The sequence below is a fragment of the Canis lupus genome, chromosome 27 (genome assembly GCF_048164855.1).
Source record: "Canis lupus baileyi chromosome 27, mCanLup2.hap1, whole genome shotgun sequence".
Taxonomy (NCBI): domain Eukaryota; kingdom Metazoa; phylum Chordata; class Mammalia; order Carnivora; family Canidae; genus Canis; species Canis lupus.
In genome coordinates this window covers 10,839,089-10,858,168 of record NC_132864.1, presented here as the reverse complement: position 1 = coordinate 10,858,168, position 19,080 = coordinate 10,839,089, and positions in this window count along the sequence as shown.

Genomic DNA, 19,080 nt, shown 5'->3' with positions numbered 1-19,080 from the left:
GAAGCAACTCATCCATACATCGTCCGTCAGAAATACCCCGTGTCCTGGAGTCTGTGTTCTGCTCACACACGGGGTGCTGGGAGGGGCTTGTTCTCTAGAGGGGAGCAGGTACACCGATTGTCTCCGAAGCCAACTTCTTCCTGTGTTTCCTTATTTTTAAGATTTATTTATTTATTTATTCATGAGAATAAATGAGAGACATAGAGAGAGAGAGAAGCAGAGACACAGGCAGAGGGAGAAGCAGGCTCCATGCAGGGAGCTACCCAGGGATCCCCCTCCTTCCCGTGTTTCCTGGTGGGGGGCTTTAGTGGTGTCTGCAGTCTGGGGGATCAGCCCTCGTCCTCCCTCCATTTCAACTTGGAGCCCCCTCCTGCTCCGGAGAAGGCGGCGCCTGCAAATGAGGGGAGAAGGGCCGTGTCTGTCTGGGGTGGGGACGGATCCCTATTCGGGTGATGGCACCGATCGCCCGGGCCAAGGGTCTCCAGGAGCCCCAGTGATGTCCGCACAGGAGCCCCTTCCCCAGGGACCAGAAGGTAGTGCTCCCTCGGGCTGTCCCTTCTCCAGGCCCTGCCCGGCGCAGTGTGGGTGCACACTGCAGGGCCCAGCGGGGTCTACACCACAGGTCTACACTGTGGGGACCTAACAGGGTCTGCACCACAGGCCCATCACAAGTCTATACTTCCAGGCCCAGTGGGGTCTATGCCACAGGTATTCACTGCAGGAATCCAATAGGGTCTACACCTCCAGATCCAGCTCAGGTCTACACCGCAGAGCCCACGGGATCTACACTTCAGGGCCTAGCGTGGGTCTACACTGCCCCACCCAATGGGCTGTCGGAGCATTATTCCTCTGCACAGCCCCTGAGTGGCCCATGCGTCATCCATGTCATTTCATGATCCACCTACCCGTGCGGGTTCTGGGGCATCCTGCGGCTGGGAGACTGCACAGGGGCTGCCGGCCCCTCTGGAGTCCTGGGGGGAGTGCGGACCGGACCTGACCTCACATGCGGGGATGGTGGGCCGGGTGGACCCTCGCGCAGGTCCGGCAACTGGGAAGAAGGTGGGACGGAGCATTACAAGTTGTAAAAAGTCTCTTTGCAGGTTTTGTCTGCAGATGCTGGCGTTCGGAAGCGTAGCGTCTCCAGGAAGACAGATGCTCTTTCCAAGTGAAACACCACCTTTCACTGTAGCAGGTGCGCTGCCCGCTTAGTACCTGGGCTCTGAGGGCTGCAGAGAGAATTGAATATTCTGTCTGCAAGTGGGACCCATTTGCTCTTTTCATTCTTTTTTTCTGTTCTTTCCAAGGACTTATTGATGAAGTCTTGGGTTAGCCCTGTCTGGGTGTTTTCACCCTTTTGGTAACATCCGACTGCAGGACCCCAGCCGGGAGCTTTTCCAGGGTTGGGGTGCAGTGGAACCCAGAACACTTCCCAATGCAGGGAGTGGAGAAGCAGTTTTATCGTTGAACAAGCATCAGACCAGCCTGTGATGCGCATTACAGATGCCCGCTAAGAGATCACAAAGACAGAGCCACTCTGGGCCTGGTATTTACCCAAGCAGCCAGGGCCTGTAGGAGGCTTACCACCTGTCACACAGTTCATCACAGCTCCCCTGCCGTTGGGTGGTCCACTGCATTAGCCAACTGGCTTTGTCCAGAGGAGCAACAATCTTCCTATCTTAAAGACAGAAGTTTGGAGAGAGGTGCCTGCCCATGTTAGACTCCTGTCATCCCGCAGAAACTGGGAAGTAGTGGCCCTGTCTTCCTCAGCGGTTACCTCCCAAAGATATGCTTCCACCACTGATACCCATTCTGCAGATGCGGCCAGAGAGGTTAAATTACCTGTCTTGAGTTTCAGGAATGGTAAGTGAGAGATGCCAGGCTTGCCTCAGACTCTGTATCTTTTCTACTACACTTCCTCATGAGCCCTGGAGGGTGGATACCCATCGCCCTTACTTGGGGAGGCTGCTGAGTCTCTTACAGGAGACACTGTGAGCCTCACTCAGCCAGGAACAAAATGAGCACGGCTGGCCTTTGCCCTTCTGGGGACCCCTTCAATCCCTCTGTCTCTGACTGTAAGTCTCATGCTAGTTCTGGGAACTCCTGTGGTTGGCTCCCTTGTTGGGAAAGAGAGGGTTCATCATGTTTACCAAGATGATCCAAATCACCTTTTGTATTACTGGGGTCCTCGTTCCATAGGTGATAAAACTGAGGTCTGGGTGGCCACAAACTGTCCAGTGGCCAGAGTGACTTCAGCTCTCTGATAGGAGGGAGGAGCGGGTAAATAAGTTAAAGCACTGACTTCTTCAACAGCAGGATCTGGGTGCGATTCCAAGCTCTGCCACTTTCAAGCTTTGTGACCTTAGGCAGTGGCTTACTTTTTGGAAGTCTTCCTATTTCCTGATCTTCAAAAAGGTGAGAACAATTCCTGCCATAAAGGGCTGTTGTAACAATTAAATGAGGCAAATGAAAGTGCTGGCCTGAGGGACTGCAGAGCCCATGGGTTAGTCACTTTGTTCCATCCACCATTGTTATTTGTCTTTCTTCTTGGGGGAAGACAGGCGGATTAAATTTCTGAAATCCTTGCATACATTCTACTGTGTGTACCTCAATGCATTCAAATGATCCCATGCTCATAATGTATATTCGATACATGCAAAGGAATATATGTAAAATATTTTTAGTTGTGAAATATAAGATATGAGCTTAGGGCTTGTCAGTCTGAGCCACAATTATAGAAATACCATAGACTGGGCGGCTTAACAACACACATTTATCTCTCATAGTTCTGGAGGCTTGGAAGTCCAAGATCAAGGTCTGGCAGATTGGGTGTCTGGTGAGGACAGTCCTCCTGGCTTGCAGACTGATGTCTTCTTGCTGTGTCCTCACATGCCTGAGGGTGGGAGGGAGTGAAAAGGAGAGGGAGAGAGGGAGAGGGGGAGGGGGAGGGAGGCAGGGAGAGAGAAACACTATCTGGTGTCTCCTCTTTTAAGAAAATGTTTATTTAAATTCAGTTAATTAACATAAAATGTATTATTAGTTTCAGAGCCAGAGGTCAGCGATTCATCAATCTTCTGTAATACCCAGTCCTCATTACAAGATGTCTCTTTTTTTAAGGGCACTAATCCCATTATTAGTACCCCACTTGCATGACCTTAGGGATTTAATGACTTAACTGGGGGTGGAGGTGGGGGGAGAGGTACATGTGGTTGTAACAGTGGGCTTTGGCTCAGAAAGGAAGACAGAACCTGTGTGAAAATTCCTGAAGACCATCACATTTGTAGAAAACAGCTCTACCAAGGATGGTAGGTTTGCTCCCCAGAGATCCTGCCATATCTGCCTCCTCCCTCTTGGACGGTGAGCTTGTTATTGGTGACTGCTAGCTCATGATGGAAGAGCTGCAGTGACCACCTGGAACCAGGGCCCCTGGACCTGCCACCCATGTAGCTGCAATTTGCACATGTGATCACCCCAACCCTATATTCAGTTGAAGATACTGATAATAGCCTCCCAACTGCTGATCCACAAAGCCAGCAGCTGTGAAGGTCAGAAAAGGCTCTCATGGAGCTTGGGTTGTGGGAAGGGGTCAAGGCCCCCCATATTGGAGAATGATGCTCATGGCTTGGGGATGGTCACTTCAGAGCTTGAAATACTAATTAGGGAGAGCATCTGGCATCTGTGCATTACAGAGACAAACCTTTGAGTTGCATTTGATGAGGGAAAAAGGAAATGCCTTATCAGCTAAACAGAGCCATTGCTCATGAAGTGAATGCAAATGTGATATTATCCTCTGTACTCATCATCTGATGCTTTACTAATCAGTAATAAAGATTCTGATAATTTGGGCCTGATGCTCTGCTTTAAAATTAAATGGAAAGAAAAGTAAATGGGGAATGTGATAATTTCGTATCTTGGGAATAAGAGAACATGCAGTATTACACCTCTGATTTTGACACCAACAAAAGCCCTGGTGCCAATTCCAGTGTGTGTGTGTGTGTGTGTGTGTGTGTGTGTGTGTGTGTGTTTGGGGTTCCCATTCCACTGAGCAATTCTCCAACACTAGCTGGATGTCCTACAGTTCAATTCAATGCTGACACTACCTGGAGACAGCAGCTTAGTCCTACAAGGGTGAGCTTAGTCCTACAAGACCACCTCCTCCCCCAAGTTCAGACATCAGTTGCAAGTCTAGATTGTCACTTGTGCTTCTGGCCAATCAGCTGTAGATGGGAAGTTCCAATGAGCCCCTCTTTGGGTTCAATTAATTTGTCGCAGAACTCAGAGACACATTTTACTTACTAGATTTCCAATATCCCATAAAAGGATATAACTCAGGAATATCCATGGGGCCAGATATGGGGATGGGGCATGGAACTACCATGGCCTCCCCAGGCATACCACTGTCCCGCCTCATTACACAGGTGCGACTGATTAAATCATTGACCACTGCTGATTGATTCAACCTCTAGCTCCTCTCCCCTGTCCAGAAATCAGGGGATAGGGCTGAATTTCAACCCTCTAATTACATGGTTGGTTCTGCAACCAGCAACCAGCCCCCTCCTTAGGTGCTTTATGAAAGTCATCTCATTAACAGAAGCCCAGTCGTGGAAAGGACCTGGTTATGAGTAACAGGACACTCCTTCACCTTATGGCTAAGAAGCAATTTTAAGAACTGAAGAAAAGAGATGGAATAATAAAATAAAAGATGCTCCCAAGGCTCTTATCACTCGGGAAGTTCCAAGGGCTTCGGAGCCGTGAGCCAGAAGTGAGGACATGGACCAAATAGATGTTTCTTATTATAAGTCACAACATCGCAGCACCCAAATCATGTGTAGCCTATCTTGCCATTCATGTTGCATGGAAGCATTCTATAATAGCCCCAGACCGCAGCTGACATGCAGATGGCAGATTTCAAGTGCCAAGGGCAATTCTGCATTGTCAGATATTACTAATTCAAGCAATTTTGTTTACTCAGTTTTTGTTTCATTGATGCTCTTGTTTTTCTGTTTTCCACGTCATTGATTTCCATTGTGCTTCTTGTGCTTCGTGGAGATCTAGATTTTCATGTGGCCTTGTTCTTTGTAAGAACTTCTTTTATTATTTCATGGAGCATCAGTTGGATGGGACTGAATTTTCTTACCTTTTGATTATCCGAAGATTTCTTCTTCTTCTTCTTCTTTTTTTCTTCTTCTTCTTTTCTTCTTCTTCTTCTTCTTCTTCTTCTTCTTCTTCTTCTTCTTCTTGCTTTTATTTTTAAAACTTATTTTGCTGGGTATAGAATTAGATTTTGTTTGGTTTCCAGTATTTAAAAAATCATACTCTTTTAACTTTTTCTTTAAAGATTTTATTTTTAAGTAATCTCAGGCTTGAAGCCACAACCCCGAAATTAATGCTCCACTGACTGAGCCAGCCAGGTGTCCCTTAACTTTCAATCTGCATATGTTCTGACAAGAGGCATACTAGAATTATTTTACTTGATCCTCTCTATATGTTACTTATTTTTCCCCCTTGGTTGCCTTTAAGTTTCTTCTCTTTATATTTGGTATTTAGCACTTGGATTATGATAGGCCTAGGTTTTATTTATTTATTTTTTTCCCCCTTTCTATCTTGCTTTGGGTTCTTTGAACTTTTTGGATCTGTGGTTTAATTTCTTTCATTATGTTTAGCAAATTCTAAGCCATTATCTTTCCAAATATTTCTTCTTCCCCATTTTTGTTCTCTTTTTCTTCTGAAACTCCAGGGCATATATGAAATACTACGTGATGCTGCTCCACAGTGCTGGGATGCTCTACTCTGGTTTCCCCTCCATTTTGCTCCCAGCCTATGGAGATGTTCATCCTAGCAATCTGTCTGCCAGCTCACTGATTTTTCCTTTTGCTACGTTCAGTTTACACATGATCTCATCCAATGGATTTGGGACAGATATCACTTTTATTTGTAACATTTCCATTTGATTCTTTCTTATGGTTTATATCTCTTTGATGAAATTCCTGATCTTCTCATGAACATTAGCCATCTTTTCCAGAAAATCCTTCAACACTTAATGTTAGATATTAAGAGTTAATGCAAGAAAATCCATAAAAATAAGGGGAATATTTTAATAATGCCACAGAGGAATTATTTATTTATATTTATTATTTAGATCCAAGTGTTGTTGTTTCCTTCTTTTTCCCCATTGTGTATACCTTTCAGATTATTCCCAGCTGCATCTAGAGGGAACAAGAAATAGTAAATAAACCACTAACTGACAAAACAGTAATAAAGCTTATACTTGCTGACTATTTATATCCCAGGAACTGTTTTTATATATTTGATTTAGTCCTCATATGGAAAGCTACTAGTCAAGTATTTCCATTATTAGCATTTCATAAATAATAAAACTAGAGCACAGAGTGATTTGGTTTACTTAAGGACAAACCAAAAGTTACTTGCTCCTCTGTGATTCAAACCACGGTAATCTAGTATGAGGAACCACACCCTTCAACACCACATGAGCTGACTCTGAAGAGTTATTTCTTTAATTCCCACAGCTGTTTAAGCTCTTGGACAGGGAATCATCTCCTCAAGTCCCAAAGTGGGGAGTGTTCCAGAAGCAAGCCTGCAAAGGACTATCTCTGGTCTGCTTGTATTGACTTCCTGGCACCTGACACCAGGCTGTCTTGCCCCTTTGCCTTTTCACACGCTTCTGCTTTTATAGTAATTCCTCATAATTACTAGCATCTTCAAAAAAGATTTTATTTATTCATGAGAGACAGAGAGAGAGAGGCAGAGACACAGGCAGAAGGAGAAGCAGGCTCCTCACAGGGAGCCCGATGTGGGACTCGATCCCAGGATCACACCCTGAGCCAACGGCAGAAGCTCAATCACTGAGCCACCCAGGCGTCCCAATTACTAGCATTTTAAGTGATTTTATTATCGTGCCCAACTCACAAATCATTTCATCATCCATAAAATGTTGATAATAAAAGCACCTACATCATATCTGTGGTGATGATAGAAGGTGATACTACAGTTAAGTGCCTGACCCCCCAAAATTAATGTTAGTTAGCATTGTTAATTATTGCCCCTGTTTTGCAAATATGCCAGCTGGGTCACTTTCCTTGCTTATACAGCTAATGAGTGCTGGTGGCAGGGTCTGACCCTTCTCACATCAGATATCCAGGTGCTCTCAACCACTATGGGGCACTGCCTGCAATTCTCTTCCTTAGTTTCCCTTCTCTCTTGCACCAGGAAGGCTCAGAAGTGCCCACTCACTGAAGTGCCCTCTTCAGCTGTCCCTCACCCCACCGCACGGAAGGTTAGGCCCACTGTTATTTATGTGTATTTTCCTCTCCCTAACTCATAGTTCCTTTAGAGAAGTGTCTATTTTATCCCTGTCAGTCCAGAATTTACACAAGGCTTGACTTGCACATAGTAATGAATAGATATTACTTTAAACAAGTTTCTATATACTAACATCTGGCCCAAGTGGGGTGGGAGAGCTCTGGAAGAAATAAGATATTCACTGATAACAATGGTTAGAAAAAGAAGAAAAAAGGCAGTGGAATTCAAGTGAACTTTGATTTACTGACTTTTTAAAAAAAGATTTTGTTTATTTATTAATGAGAGACACACAGAGAGAGGCAGAGACATAGGCAGAGGGAGAAGCAGGCTCCCTGTGGGGTGTCCGATGTGGGACTCGATCCCAGGACCCTGAGATCACACCCTGAGCCAAAGGCAGATGCTCAACCACTGAGCCACCCAGAGGTCCTAATTTACTGACCTTTTCTGTCTTCATTTTAAATAATATCAATTGCAAAAGATAATTAAAATTTCTTCTACTTCTCTCATGAAATAAAATCTGGACTATAACATATAAGTAAAATATAACCCTCAAGTAAGATGAGGAACACAATTATTTGCTTCAGATGCATCATTTGTGTTCCATTCAGATTGCTGAGCGGGGAAGCGATTGAAACTTTAGAGACAGCAAAACAGGCTCTCTCAGGATTATCAGAATTTCCAGTCTGAGAGGAAGTGTTTCCAGACATCAACTATAAAGCAGTGGGCAAGTCAAGCTCCTTAAGCCATCATGATGAGCCCATGAGAGCAGCATTTCAGTATACTCCCAAGAAAGCAAGGCAAGAGTTCAGGGCTATGTGAAGATCACTCACAGGTGGGGGGACACAGAGATGGTGAATGGGAACTGGCCAGGATGTCACCCCCAGGGCTGCACCCCCTGCCTGCCATCAGGGCTCTCCACACAAACCTACTAATCTGGGGTCTAATCCTGGGAGGGCCCAGAGGAGGACACTCGAATAAAGTCTGCCTTTAAATATGGCAATTATTCCTAAAATGTCTTTGTTGACAGCTGGTGAGGCACAAAATAAACACAGGCCTATTTGCAAGTAAGCAGGAATTAGCATAATCAGCAGCTGCAGCATTACGCACAGACACAGAACCATAAAGAACCTCATTCCTTCTGAAACAAAGTTAGAGAAGGGGACCTGCATAGAATAATGAGTCGCTTACCACCTGCCCATGTCCAGCGAACGAGAGCAAAAATGAGCTGTTTGTTACTGGCCTAAGCATCCTTCAGAGTTCATTTTCCTGATTAAAATAGAAACCTGTCTTAGGATAAAAACATAACACTCCAGTTCATTGAGAATAAATGTCTTTGTAGATAATAAAAAAATATATATGTTGGTTATGGGGCACCTGGGTGGCTCAGTGGTTGAGCGTCTCTTTGGCTCAGGTCATGATCCCGGGGTCCTGGGATCGAGTCGCACATCGGGCTCCCCACAGGGAGCCAGCTTCTCTGTCTGCCTGTGTCTCTGCCTCTCTCTGTGTCTCTCATGAATAAATAAATGAAATCTTTAAGAAAATATATCTTGGCTTTGTTCCCCATGCTCTAAAAGGTAACAGGTGATCGTCAGAGTCATCTGGGGAGAGTGTACTTTATATCCTCTGTTTTGTCATTCCAGAGCTGGAGCAAAATACAAGAGCAAAAAAGAGAGGGAATCAAGGAAAGTAATGGTCTTGTAGATTGCTCTGGGGGTGCGCCTGCCAGTGTGCCCACCGAGGCTGTGTTTTCTGGTCCTGGGGAAGGGGAGTCTCGGTGTCCATAGTCAGGCTTCCTGCACAGCCCAGCTCCCTTCTGCTGCCGACGTGGCTGGCTGTGAAATTCTTTGTACCCTCAGGACAAGTGTGTGCCCTCCTGAGCAGAGCTGGCAGCAATTCTTAGAAAAAAAAAATTTTTTTTTATTGCTCAAAAATCTCTGCTAGCAAGCAGCTCATGGAGGGGAGAGAGCGTGCTCATTAACCTCCCTCTCTCTTCTTCAGAAACACCATTTCCCGATGCATAAACCTGTGCATAGCTTTGGGCTGCACGTTTCTGAGTTTTGAAACCTATTGTTCGGCTTTAACTTGCTTCAGACCAAACCTTTGTGAAAGAGACTTTTATTAGATCACATTCCATTATAATAAAGCAGTTTCTCTGAAAGTGGTTCTCTTAACTCGGTTCTATGAGGACCGTGCTCTGACGGTCGGGCCCAGGCAGGTGTCGCGGACCCCACTGGCTGCGACGGACCTTCATGCTTTTCCCCAAAGCTCAGAGCGCTGTAGGGCAGGGCGCGACCTTTCCTGGAGCCCTGGGCTCGGCCCCACCGCCTTTGTCCCTGGCCGCTGCTGAGGAAGCCTGCCCTGGCCGGCCCATCCTTTCCCACTCGAGTCACAGAAAGTAGGTCAGTTTTTAAATAAACACAAGGGAGTGGCTCCAATCACAGGATGTGTAGGGCAGGCCTGGCTGTCACTCTGGAGAAAGGAAGTGACACAGTGAGAGACTTTGGTGTTCTCGAGCAGCTTTATTTCCAAATTCTCTGTACTTTTCAGATGCAGAGAATGAACATCCAATTCAGACAGCTTAGTCTGTTAAAAAAAGGTGAACGTGTATATCAGGCCTGTGCAAGTCTAGATCTTGAGGCTCAAATAATTTAAACAGGACTAGCACTTGACTGGACCTTTATTTTTTTCTTATTACAAAAGTAACACGTCGTTATATAGAAGATTTAGAAAGTACAGGTAAAGAGGGAAATAAAATAAAAGTTATCAGGATTCCAAGAAGGCCCCATGGTCCCACCCCTCATTGTGTATGACGCATATCATCTCTGTATGTGAGTGGCTGGGATCTGTGGATGTGTTACATTATAAGACAAAGGGACAGGAATTTTGCAGGTGGAATCAAGGCCTCTGATCAGTTACTCAAAAGGGAGGATGTCATCTGGGAGGGCCTGACCAATCAGAAGAAGACTTAAGGCTTCCAGGTCCTCTGAGCCCTCAAGCAACAGAGAGACTTTCTCCGATGGGCTTTGCAGAGACAAGCCACCATGAGTTCTACAGCTGTGAGGATGGGAATGCTGCCAACAGCCACTTGGGTTGGGGAGAGGACTCCATGTCTCAGACAGACTCCAGCTCTGGCTGACATGTGGATTGCAGCCTGGGTGACCCTGAGCAGAGGACCTAGCTTAGAGGCACCTGGACTCCTGATGCACTGGGAAGTAATAAATGTGTGTTGTTTTAGTCTACCACATTTGTGATCATTTGTCACACAGCATAACAATCTATTTCAGCGACACGCGAATATGAAGGACTATGTACAAAATGATATGTGACATTTTTGTCACTTGGTTTAATGGACAAGTCATCTTCCCTTGTATGGTTGCTCTGTTGGCTGCTTAATTCCAGTGTCATCAACACAGATACTAATGAGATTCAGACAAGTAAAGTGAATTTACGCAGTGAGGAATGAATGGTGGGCCTCATGGAGAACCTGCAGAATGCAGGCTGGTCTAAAGGGGGTAGTTACTACAGAGATGCAACCAAAGTTTGGATTCCTTTTTCAATTTTTAAATATATTTTTGGTGATTTCATGCTGGGATACAGTATTCCAGATCTCTCTTCTCTCTGAAGAGAAGCCAGCATTTTGGAATTTTTTTTTAAGAGTTTATTTATTTACTCATGAGAGATACAGAGAGAGGCAGAGACACAGGCAGAGAGAGAAGCAGGCTCCCTGTGGGGAACCCGATGCAGGACTCGATCCCAGGACCCCGGGATCATGACCTGAGCCAAAGGCAGATGCTCAACCACTGAGCCACCCAGGTGCCTGCATTTTGGAAACTTGTGTGGGCAATCGTTTTTATAAATTTTGGCAGCTATTTCAATTCCTATTGAACTCACTGAAAGGAGAAATCATCAGTTTTCCGTATTTTCCTCCTAGGTTTCCAATTTGCAAGTTATGATCTAACCAATTCTGTATTGTTAAAGACAGATTGTACCCAACATTTGATTATTATAAACACTGTATAAGTGAACATATTTGAACTGAATCTTCACTAGCAATCTGTGATCAGTTCCACAGGATAAACATCAAGATATAAGAAAATACATTAGTGTTTATATATTTTGGGAAGGTTCTTCATATACACTGCAAACATGACCCTCAAAAGTCTGTAAAACATCCTCAACAGCCAACACAAGTATCCATTTCTTGATCCCCATTTTTTGCATATGTTTTAAATTACATCAGTATAGTTGCTATCTTTGCACATAATTTGTAAATATTTGGTATTGGTGGAATTGAACATCCTTCATCTGTTCATGGCTCATTTATGTGTCTTTTTGATGAATCATCTCTTCATGTCCTTATTTTTTCTTTTTGATATGTAGAGCTCTTTATATATTAGAAAATTAACAAGGAGTTTAAATTCTATACCATATTGAAGATGTGCAAAATTTTATCTTGGCATAGATTAATATTTTGCCATATGGGCACAATATGTCTTAGAATGATGGACTCCTAATTGAAATATTCCAAGACTTGAAACATGAAATTCTTGGTCTCAAGCATGCTGTGTGAGCATTGGACCATCTGTCAGAGCTGGGATGTTCCCACTCAGGTACACACAGAGGTCCTGCCATCAGAGCAAGGTGATAAATACATAATATTTCAATGATAGGACGAAGCAAGAGTGGAGACAAAATAAAAGCAAAGAAAAAATAGGAAAAATTAGTTTGTTTTCTCTTCTGCTTAGGATTTCTCTAGAAAGCTGTAAAGAATGTGAGTCCTGTTCTGATAATGGGAAAAAGCCAAGTCAGCTGAAAATCATAAATGTTCCTGGATCCTGTTGGTGGGCTGTATTTTCAAGACCACCAAGTGAACCAAATTGGAGAGAAGGATTGGTCTTTCAGGGGAAGACAGGACACACAGTCTATTCACCTTTTTCAGACTGCAACAGGCGTATGCTCTAATAAACTCTTGAGAGGGGGCACCTGGGTGGCTCAGTCGGCTAAGTGTCTGCCTTCAGCTCAGGTCATGATCCCAGGGTCCTGGGATTGAGCTGTGCATCAGGCTTCCTGCTCAGCGGGGAGTCTGCTTCTCCCTCTCCCTCCCCTGCTTGTGCTCGCTTGCTCTCTTTGTCAAAGAAATAAATAAAATCTTAAAAAAAAAACTTCATGTGCCTGTTTACCTCTCAACAAATGTCAAAGCTTATAGAATTATATACTTTGAATGGATACAGTTTGTGTGTTTATTATACATACTTTAAACCTTATTTGAGTTGATTTTTTTTTTAAAGTCAGGTTAACTTTGGAATGGAAACTGCCCATTCTTGAAACCAGATAGTGAATAGAATCAAATGCACAGAGGGATGTTTCTAGTAATGTGCAATATTGCACTTGGTTCAGACCCCACCACGGTCGCTTTCTCCGTGCGGCCGTGAGCTGAGCTCAGGATGTCCCTTGCACTGTGCTAGAGTCTCACGATGCAGTCAGTGTGTCTCTGTAAGGCAGACAGTCCCTGCTCAGGGAGGGCTTACATTCCAGCAGAGAGCCAGGAAGCCAACAAACAACACGGAAATGCCAGCCCCTATATGTGCCATGAGGGAGATTAAATAGGGCAACGTCCTGAGCTCTAACTGGGTGCTACTCTACATTGGTACTTAAGGAAGGCATCTCTGAAAATGAGTTTTGAGCAGACACCTGAATGGCAAAGAGGGGCCAGCAATGCAAGGACCGGAGGTGGCCCTTCCAAGGCAAGGGAGAGAATTCCTGCAAAGATCCACAGCAGGAAAGAGGTGGTGTATTAAGGAAGGGGGAAAGGTCTGTGTAGCTGGGGTGCAGCGAGCCAGCGGGGAAAGATGAGGTGATCAGACAGGGAGAGGAGGGAGGGAGCTTCACAGATGTGTGCTCAGGACCGGTGTGCTAGGTGATACAGCAAAGTGTTGTTTTTATTATTGTCTTGCCAGCTCCCCATCAAGAACCAGGGACAGTAAGGTTCCAGAACTCAGAGGCCATAGGGTCCCCATTACCTTCCCGCAACATCATGGAATTCCTTGGGTAAACCGTCACCTCACTGGTTAAAGTGGTGCTCCTTTTTCACTCAGTTGCTCTGCCCGAGTTCTACATGAGCATCAGATAAGTCAGGGTCGTCGGGGGTGGGGGCGTGCAGAGTCACGGGGCGGGGGTGTGTCAAGGGGAGGTTTACAGTCGGTCAAAGCACACGGCTGCCTTTGGGACACGCAGAACTGCTGGCAGAGAAACGCAACACAGACACCAGCTTTCTGAGAAATCTCAGTGGCACCCGAGGGTATTCCTCAGACAATTGGTTTTTAATAGGACATAATGACTCAGTAATGAAATATGGGATTAATTGGGTCAGGGAAGACGGAAGTCCCCTGTGGCCAGCACAAGGCTGGATTCTGCATCCATCCAGCACTTAGGAAGGACTGTCCACATTCAGCCGTGGAGGGGACCGTGCCGGTGGAGGGTTCTGTCTTGGAATCCCCCAGCTCTGCAGACAGGGTTGCTCAAAAAAGCTCCAAGAGAAATTTCTCAAGTATGATTTGGTCAAGGACCTGTAGAAGAAGCAGCCCAGACCATGCAGAACCGGACGGGCTCACCTGTCCCTACAGTGTTGGCCAACGTTGTGGGGCTGCCTCTCACTGACACTGGAGGAAGGTTTAAAATTCTGAGGCCAAATAAATAAATAAATAAAAATAAAAAAATAAAATTCTGAGGCCTGAGAAGTGTTCCAGGCTAGGAGAGAAGCAAGAATTTTCCAGGGTCCTTCACACTTGTTTAAGCAGTGACATTAAGGCAGTGACAGTTAAAATCCCGCTCAGGACTCTGGATGCTGTTCTTCGAGGAATCTCACTCTTACCTCCAGCTCACCTATTCCCCTAGAGATTTTGCCTGCCCAGTTTTACACCACATTTTCCCAGAACATCTCTTTTTCTTTGAAGAATCACAGTGCTGTTATCTTCAGTTCTGTGGTTCACATAGGTGATGACCTGCCCCATCATATTAACCTGGATAATCAGAAAATAGTTTTCTACTGACCATAGTAATTGTTCAGGAACAGGGACGTGATTAAGCACAAGTCAGTAAGAGGCAGCCACAGAATTTGCCTGGAATCATTGGGAAACAGCATCTCTCCTATGAATATGTGTTTGGGGGTCTGAGCAGGGGTCTGACCCATCTGTTAGAATGTAGGTCTGGAGCAACTTGGTAACCACATTTGCTGTGACATGCGGAGATCCTAACTGCACATCTGTAATTCCCACACAGGGGGAAGCACATCTGAGAGCTGAAGAGATTCTTATGGACATAGATTGAGCACCTGGATTAAGCTATACCTGAAGCCAATAGTCAGAATTTTCACTTACAAAAACAGACAAATTCCCAGTTTACTTAAGCCAATATAGTAGGTTTAAATCACTTTCACCCCCATTTAAAAAAAATTATTTAAACAGCAGGCACTTCTCTGTACTAGCTTCTGTGCTGGGGGTCGGCCCTGCCTTCTCAGAGCTCATCATCTACAGGAGGAGGGCACACTATGCTCCCACATGTAATATACCTATTTATACATATATATTTCCTATTGATTCTGTTTCTCTAGAGAACCCCGACTAACATAGAAGTCATCTAGATGCCAGTAAGAGTCACAAAATTTTGGATACCTATCTATCTAGATCCACATACCTGTATCTATATTTATTATGGATATATGTGTATATTCATATTATAGATAGCACAAGTGTACGTGCTTTCTATCTATAGATAGCTGTGCCTCTATAGAAAGAAGACACAGAGGACCAACCTGTACAGCCCGCCCGATAAAGCCATATAACATCTCAGGAGGCAAGGAAGGATAGTTTTGATGGAGAATAGTTAGAGAGGGTTTTCCCTTCTCTTAGCCACACATTTCATTTGGATTTCCTCCTTCTTACTTTATGTTCTTTGGAGCAGATGACATTTCACCTCTATTTCTACCTGCAGTGATTTGCTCATTGAGGCACATAACCCACACCTGACCAAGCAGTATAATCCATCCCCTGAGCCCCAGTGTTAGGGTTGCAAATTGGTGCAAAAGGAATAAATTGTAGGACTCTTACAGGAATTGTCAGATAAATAACTTTAAAACACCACCACCACCCCCAAAATCCTCAGGGACTGGAAAGCATGTGGATAGTAAGCCTGGAACCATGGATAGAACCAGAAGTGGGAGCCGATATTCCAGAGGACAGAACTAAGAGGAACTAAATGCTGGTAAGTCCCTGAATCCAAGCAGAGCCCCTTATATTCTTTTTTTTTAAAAATAGTTTGTTTATTTATTTATTTATTTATTTATTTATTTATTTATTTATGACAAAGCGTGAGAGAGAGCACACGAGCAGGAGGGTGGCAGAGAGACAGGCAGAGAATTTCAAGCAGACTGCACTGGGCACTGAGCTCAGACCAGTATGGGGCTCAATCCCAAGACCCTAAGATCATGACCTCAGCTGAAACCAAGAACTGGACACTTAACAGACTAAGCTGCCCAGGCACCCTGTTATATTCTTAAACACTTTATTTATATCAGATTACATGGAACTTCTCTTTGCTGAATCTTGTTTGAGTGGGTTTTCTGATACCTGCAAGCAAACGAAGAACCACTGGCATGGAGATTCTGGAAGAAGCCGCCATCTTGCCCTAATTTGGGGATTGGGCATGAGAAGAGGACAGCCCATCAAATAGATGAGTACACACTACTGGGGAGTCCCGGGAAAATCAACAGGCTTTAGATAAGTCCTGGTAGGAAGCTCTGATATAAAGTAGGGGTTGGAGGGTAGTGGCCAGTCTTTTCCCAGATGGAGTGGCCTGAGGAAAAGCCTGGCCATAAGGTCCATTCAATGTGGAGGGTTGTAAACAGAAAGGCAGAGAGAGTCAGCTGAGCACTGCTGCAGGGGAGCATAGGGGAGGACACATCTCAGAGAGAAAACTTCCCTCCAGGACCACCTAGGACCCGGGATCCTTTCCTATCACCCACTGAATTTCTGGACATTTATCCTGACCAGCCCTCTCCAAGTATGTTCACACGACCAATGAGAGGACCCAAGGGAAATCCACTATATTGAGTAAATGTGAGTAATATCTGGCAATGATTGAATATCTAGTCTGATCTTGGGCCAGACTCTATATTCCTATAAGGATGAATCAACAACAACACCACACACACACACACACACACACACACAGACACCACATGTGACATGAATTTGTTAACAAAACTAGAAGAATGCAGCCTCTGGATACAGAGCAAAGAGCCTGCTTTTAATATAGATTTACTAAAGGAAACAGACATAAATTGTAGGCAGTCTCTGTTCTGAGCTCACGAATAGAGCTAGTCTTGGTGGGCAGAAGGGAGAGAGAGTCACAATTCATTTCACTGAAGCTGCAATCCAGATTAGCTGTAAATATTGCCTTTGGCTGTCATCTGTCTTGAGAAATGGAAGGAATTAAGTATAGGAATCTGAGAAAGTGAGAAAGACAGACACAGCTGAGTGACTGCCCTCCATGCATCCGATTTCCTAGGTTTTAATAATAATAAAGCAGAGTGTGAAAATGGACTCATGAGGAAGAGCCCAGGGCCTCCCTCCAGCCTTCTGCTGACCCCCTTCCACCAGCAAATATGTTTTGTTTTGTTTTGTTTTTGTTTTTGTTTTTTTTTTTTTTTGCAGTCCTCATGCATTCTATACACGGATTTTTCCAAGTGTAGGGAGATCAGGCCATTCAGCTAAACAAGGAGCCAAGGCCTCCAAAGCAGCTGGTTTGTTCACGGATGAACAGATTTGAAGTAACCCCCTAAGGAAGGAATATAAAGCTGGAGACGTTTAGAGTTGTCCTAATAATGGAGGTTTGGAAACTTAACCAGTAAAGAGCTCTGGACATTAGAAGTCAGGCAGACCTTTTTTCCCCTTCCCTATAATTGTGCCTCCCATTCCAGACAAATATCAGAAAATAGAACTTTTTTAGGCTTCTAAGGCCAAAGTAGATTCTTTTTAAAAAATTTATTAGAGAGGAGGAGATAGAAAGAGAGAGAGAGAGAGAGAGAGAGCAAGGGGAGCAGCAGAGGGAAAAGGAGAAGCAGACTCCCTGCTGAGCAGGGAGCCCAGTGTGGGACTGGATCCCAGGACCCCAGGATCATGACCTGAGCCAAAGGCAGATACTTAACTGACTGAGCCCCCCAGGAGCGCCCTTATAGATTCTGTATGTTATCATTATGCCCTGTCATGTCACATTGGTGATGAAGCAGATTTATTTTATTAATGACCCCATAAATATTTAGGATGGCAAAGTAGAGCAGCAAAGGGAAGCCCTAAACTAAATCTGTAAAAAAATCTAATAAGTGTTTTTCTAGTGAGATAAGATCATTTCTTTTGTCATCATGGAAGAAATTAAACAAACTTTTGAAGTGAGCTGTAAAATAAGACCATATACATTATATGTAATTGTATAGTATATTATACAAAGATAGTACACCTAATAGTACTGTGTATTTAATATGAAATATATATCACTCATGGGTGGTATACACTTTACAAAAACAATACAAAAGTAACACTGTAGCAGTACAACATTTTATACTGTGTTACAACAGATAGGGTTATTTCATATTATTTTCTGAGTTTCCATATATATTTCACAAAAATAATGTGAAAATAACATGAAATATACACATACATACATGGTATACATCCAATATACAGCTGACCCTTGAACACCACAAGATTGAACCGTGCAGGTGCACCTACATATGGATTTTTTCCCAATAAACATAGTACAATACTATAAATGTATTTCCTCTTTCCTATAATTTTCTTAATTGCATTTTTTCCCTCTGGCTTACTTTATGATAGGAATACAGTGTATAATAAATAAAACATACATAATACGTGCTCATGACTGCTTATGCAATCAGCAAGACTTTTAGCTATTAGTAAAGTTTTGGAGGAGTCAAGAGTTATATGCAGATTTTCGACTGTGTGGGGTATCAATGTCCCACCTTGTTCAAGAGTCACCTGTTTATCACATACACAAAGGGATCCCAGAGGTTAGCTTCCAACTGCCCAGATGGCTTCTTTCCCTGCTTTCTGCCGGCGCACCTCCACCTGCCGTATTATTACCCTGTCTTGTTTCCTCTCCCCAGTCACTGCTGCAGAGCCCCACAGTAATTAGTAACCTGTCTGTCACATTTTTCTATCCTTAGAAATGCAAACTCATCCAACTGCTTTGAAGTCCAATTTTAATTTAGATGCAAACTGCTCCCATAGTGCCAATAGTCTAAAAGGAACCTGGGGCAGACTGTAATTACAGAGGGCTGGTGTTTTCCATCTGATTAGAGTGTTGTTTCCTGACTCCTGCCAGACCGCACACAGGAGCACCATGTTATTCCTCCCCGCTGTGCCCTATCCCTTGGGCACCTCTTCATCACGTCCGCTTCTTCACATCTCATTGGTTGGTTGTTTATTTGAATGCCTGGGAGCAACAGGTCCAAACTAGGACAGGACATTTGTGTATTTATACACATATACATATGTGTTACATACATGTATAATATACGTATGTATTATGTGCACTTGTGCATATATACTTACATATATAAAAATATTTTTTAAGAGATTTATTATAATGAATTGACCCATGTAATAATGGAAGTGGGCAAGTCCCAAGTTCTATAGGATGAATCAGAAGCTGAGGACCCAGAGGAGCTGATGGTATATTCCAGTCTGA